This window comes from Oncorhynchus mykiss, chromosome 9 (assembly GCF_057628025.1).
Source record: "Oncorhynchus mykiss isolate SJ-2025 chromosome 9, ASM5762802v1, whole genome shotgun sequence".
NCBI lineage: Eukaryota > Metazoa > Chordata > Actinopteri > Salmoniformes > Salmonidae > Oncorhynchus > Oncorhynchus mykiss.
This window is the reverse complement of record NC_143030.1, coordinates 6,388,858-6,394,674: the sequence shown is the minus strand read 5'-3', so window position 1 is coordinate 6,394,674 and position 5,817 is coordinate 6,388,858.

Here is a 5,817-nt window from a genome sequence, read left to right as displayed (position 1 = left end):
GTTTATTCATGATAATCTGTAATGTCTCCCTAAGGGTTTTATTCATGATAATCTGTAATGTCTCCCTAAGGGTTTTATTCATGATAATCTGTAATGTCTCTCTAAGTGTTTTATTCATGATAATCTGTAATGTCTCCCTAAGGGTTTATTCATGATAATCTGTAATGTCTCCCTAAGTGTTTTATTCATGTTAATCTGTAATGTCTCTAAGTGGTTTATTCATTAAAAGAGAGACGTGAAAAATAAAACATGCCATACAATTTATTGGAACACGTGCAACATTTGTACAGACAATCAAAAATCTCTTTTAAGGGTTTATTCATGATAATCTGTAATGTCTCTCTTAAGGGTTTATTCATGATAATCTGTAATGTCCCCCTAAGGGTTTATTCATGATAATCTGTAATGTCTCCCTAAGGGTTTATTCATGATAATCTGTAATGTCTCCCTAAGGGTTTATTCATGATAATCTGTAATGTCTCCCTAAGGGTTTATTCATGATAATCTGTTGCTGTTGTGTATTTTACATACACTTACCCTGTGTGTGTGAACACCCATACTACTAGTTCTGTATGTTCTGGATGCACCCAAAACACCAACCGTGCCGTTACCATGGTTACAAACACCACGGAAGAGGAGGGGGTCGTAACTAACTCTCAGCCGGTCGGATTGCAGAGAGACTTGACTATCCACTTCCCTTTATGTGGACGACTCTAGGGCTGGATACCCAATTCTCTAAACTTCTATCCCCCCCCCTTGGAAGTGTGCACTTGTTCCCTCTCCCTCATCGATTTGAAAGTAATGGATTCGGGGCAAGAAATACGTGGTGGAAACGTACCCACTCCTCTCATTGAAAATGACTTCCAACCCAGAATCCTAACGGGAGAGGTTGAGGAAAGAGGGAACTATAATCCCCCCTCGGGGCTCCTATAATCTCTCTCATCAGGTCACTCCCTCGGGGCTCCTATAATCTCTCTCATCAGGTCCCACCTCGGGGCTCCTATAATCTCTCTCATCAGGTCCCACCTCGGGGCTCCTATAATCTCTCTCATCAGGTCCCCCCTCGGGGCTCCTATAATCTCTCTCATCAGGTCCCCCCTCAGGGCTCCTATAAACTCTCTCATCAGGGCTCCTATAATCTCTCATCAGGTCCCCCCTCGGGGCTCCTATAATCTCTCTCATCAGGTCCCCCCTCAGGGCTCCCGGGTGGCACAACGGTCTAAGTCACTGCATCTCAGTGCTAGAGGTTTCACTACAGACCCTGATTCGAATCCAGGCGGAATCACAACCGTCCGTGGTTGGAAGTCCCATAGACGCTGGGCACACAATTGGCCCAGTGTCGTCTGGGTTTGTAAATAAGAATTTGTTATTAACTGATTTGACAAGTTAAATAAAAGGTCAAACATAAAATGTCTAGGATCAGGTTAACATGTATCAATCCTCTCAGAGTAGGAGTGCTGATCTATGATCAGGTTAAGCTTCAGCCAACATGTCCTGGGCCTGTATTCAGTTAGTGGCTAGGTTGGCTAAAGCCTAAACTGATCCTAGGTCAGCACTCCTACCCTGAGAGACTTTATGACTACTGGCCCTGGTGTACGATTCCAAATCCACGCAGTAGTGAGGATTGTTGTTGACGCTCTGCCTGACAGGTGCCCGGGTCTATTCTCTGATCTCATAGTCAAATCCTTTGGGAGTGAAGTCATTTGAATAGCAGGGGGCGGAGAACATAGGAGCTTACGAAGCTGAGCCCAGCTTTTTAGAAAGACATGTCTATGATCTCTCTCTCACCTGTCAACTTGACAGGGGGGAGTGGTTGTGTTTGCACGGAGACACATAATTGGCTGTCTCTCTCGTCTCGTCGATGATCGCCAGGCACAGGCAAGCTTCATTACCTGTCCTGTCAAAGCCAGAGCCCTTCTGATCTCAGGAGATGTGTCTCAGCGTGTGATTGGCCCCTGGCCTGTGACATGGGCGGGGCTGATTTACAAACTCTCTCAGTCTCACGTCGCAATTGGACGTTGATCCATGTTTTTCAAAATGTCACAATTTTGAAGTTGTTCCAAACATAAAAAAAAGTGTTTAAGATAACCAATCAGAGTTAGTGCCTAACCTTTAACCAATCAGAGTTAGTGCCTAACCTTTAACCAATCAGAGTTAGTGCCTAACCTTTAACCAATCAGAGTTAGTGCCTAACCTTTAACCAATCAGAGTTAGTGCCTAACCTTTAACCAATCAGAGTTAGTGCCTAACCTTTAACCAATCAGAGTTAGTGCCTAACCTTAACCAATCAGAGTTAGTGCTTTAACCATTCAGAGTTAGTGCCTAACCTTTAACCAATCAGAGTTAGTGCCTAACCTTAACCAATCAGAGTTAGTGCTTTAACCATTCAGAGTTAGTGCCTAACCTTTAACCAGAGTTAGTGCCAAACCTTTAACCAATCAGAGTTAGTGCCTAACCTTTAACCAATCAGAGTTAGTGCCTAACCTTAACCAATCAGAGTTAGTGCTTTAACCATTCAGAGTTAGTGCCTAACCTTTAACCAGAGTTAGTGCCAAACCTTTAACCAATCAGAGTTAGTGCCTAACCTTTAACCAATCAGAGTTAGTGCCTAACCTTTAACCAATCAGAGTTAGTGCCTAACCTTAACCAATCAGAGTTAGTGCTTTAACCATTCAGAGTTAGTGCCTAACCTTTAACCAATCAGAGTTAGTGCCTAACCTTAACCAATCAGAGTTAGTGCTTTAACCATTCAGAGTTAGTGCCTAACCTTAACCAATCAGAGTTAGTGGCTAAACGTTTATCTTTAAGGTTAGGGCCAAGGTTTGGGATAGACTCAAAACATTTATTTTTGAAACAAACATTATTGCTGGATTCAAAAGATGCAACCTTTGGAATCAGAGGCTGCCGTTACCTACCTGAAGGTAACAGCGCTCACTGTTGCCCCTAGTGGCCGGTTCCCACATTGTTTCAACCGACATCCTCAGACATGGACGGACGTCGAATAATGACTTCTGACCCGGGTGACCTGGCTGTGGTAATACAGCCTAAAAATCATACCTAAACATTTAAAAAAAAAAATGTTTTCTTTAAATACACTGTCATTTTAAAAGGTAAAATACAAAAAACAGTCAGCAATAGTCTAATAAGTTCTGGGCTTGTGAAATGATACCTAGGTTAAATATATGCCCTTCCACAACCATAAAACCCACTAATAACTGTACCGTTTTATCTAAATAGTTTAAACCTGCTTTTTTGTTTTGTTTTTGCAATAATCAATGATCCAGCTTGTAAGTCTATGAAAATGTCCTTTTTATTAGAAACGTGACCAGTACCATGCATAAAACGCACATTCAACGAATAACGACCAACTTCTGGAAGCAGGCGTGATAGAATATTAAATAAACAGGTGTCGTCAACAAAATCTCTCAAACACAAGCCTAGAAATGTAACGTTTATCCAGCTTTTAAAAAAAAAAAAACAAGTTGCTAGTTCACAAGGTAAAACTGAATTGTTACGAAACTGGACTGTTTGAACAGGACGGTCACGTTGGAAATCAGGTGGCCTTGTTTCTCAGAGTGAGAACGAGTTGACAACTCCTTATAGAATAGAGCTTTATGCTTTAAAAAGTAGTGAGAACGAGTTGACAACTCCTTATAGAATAGAGCTTTATGCTTTAAAAAGTAGTGAGAACGAGTTGACAACTCCTTATAGAATAGAGCTTTATGCTTTAAAAAGTAGTGAGAACGAGTTGACAACTCCTTATAGAATAGAGCTTTATGCTTATTGCACATTTTAAACATTTAAAAAAGAAATAAAAACAATACAAAGACAAACAGCAAGTAGAATAGTACCTGGCTACCAGGAGCGGAGATGCACACAGCAGAAGGAGCGAAGATGCACACAGCAGAAGGAGTGAAGATGCACACAGCAGAAGGAGCGGAGATGCACACAGCAGAAGGAGCGAAGATGCACACAGCAGAAGGAGCGAAGATGCACACAGCAGAAGGAGCGAAGATGCACACAGCAGAAGGAGTGAAGATGCACACAGCAGAAGGAGCGAAGATGCACACAGCAGAAGGAGTGAAGATGCACACAGCAGAAGGAGCGAAGATGCACACAGCAGAAGGAGCGAAGATGCACACAGCAGAAGGAGCGAAGATGCACACAGCAGAAAGAACGAAGATGCACACAGCAGAAGGAGTGAAGATGCACACAGCAGAAGGAGCGAAGATGCACACAGCAGAAGGAGTGAAGATGCACACAGCAGAAGGAGCGAAGATGCACACAGCAGAAGGAGCGAAGATGCACACAGCAGAAGGAGCGAAGATGCACACAGCAGAAAGAACGAAGATGCACACAGCAGAAAGAACGAAGATGCACACAGCAGAAGGAGCGAAGATGCACACAGCAGAAGGAGCGAAGATGCACACAGCAGAAGGAGTGAAGATGCACACAGCAGAAGGAGCGAAGATGCACACAGCAGAAGGAACGAAGATGCACACAGCAGAAGGAGCGAAGATGCACACAGCAGAAGGAGTGAAGATGCACACAGCAGAAGGAGCGAAGATGCACACAGCAGAAGGAGCGAAGATGCACACAGCAGAAGGAGCGAAGATGCACACAGCAGAAGGAGTGAAGATGCACACAGCAGAAGGAGTGAAGATGCACACAGCAGAAGGAACGAAGAAGACGAGACAAGATGACAAACCTCTCAGGCAAAAAAAAACAACCCCCCAAAAACACAGAATATTGTTTCTGTCAATACAGGCATTTGGAATATCACACACAAAAAAATACATACAATTGAAATGAGCTTGATATAAAAATCGCCCAGCCCCTAGTGTGTGACGACACAGCATCCGAATGGGCCACTGGGGAGGGATCTCTCTCTGTACATAACCTCAATATGGTTGTTCCTCAGGGGAGGTGGGGGATCTCTCTGTACATAACCTCAATATGGTTGTTCCTCAGGGGAGGATCTCTGTCATTTATTTGTGTTTTCACCCCCACACACACACACCCTAAAGCTGTATGTGTGCTCTTAACAGAACCCGTTGTCATTATACACACAGCCTCTGTAGGGCAGCGGGAGGGTCCCGGTGACTCGGTTCACTTGAGGCATAATAAATATAGAAAATCTACTTCCTGCTGTTGCCAAACACTGGAGCCTATCAGATCTTTTTCCCTCCTCTCATTGGAAACTACTTCCAACCAGTTTAGACCAATACTTTCAGAACCCTGAGGGGAGTGAACAGGTGCCTAGTTCAACTCACGCTTGGCTATTTATCTACACACACACACACACAAAGATCGTTTGTCATCGTCGAGCTGTTCGTTTCAGGTCAGTAATACGGTGACTCTCTCTCTGTGTCGGTACAAAAATAAAACATTTATGTTTTTATCAAAATAGTTGTTATAATACTATACTAATATACTAATAATACAAGATTTCTCTTTCCCATCACACACTCAGTGAGCACACGGCTCTGGTCGAAAGTAGTGTTACTGTATAGGGAATAGGGTGCCATTGAGATTACATCCATTGAGATTACACAGACATGTTATTTTGTAGCCAGTCCCTCCCACCCAAAACACCCAACAAATAACGTTGAAGAAAGGTTCTGAGACGGATTCTAGAACGTTCCAGAGGAGGTTGTGAGAAGGATTCTAGAACGTTCCAGAGGAGGTTCTGAGAAGGATTCTAGTACGTTCCAGAGGAAGTTCTGAGGAGGACTCTAGAACGTTCCAGAGGAGGTTCTGAGAAGGATTCTAGAACATTCCAGAGCATTGCTGTAACATCTGATTGTCAAAAAGGGG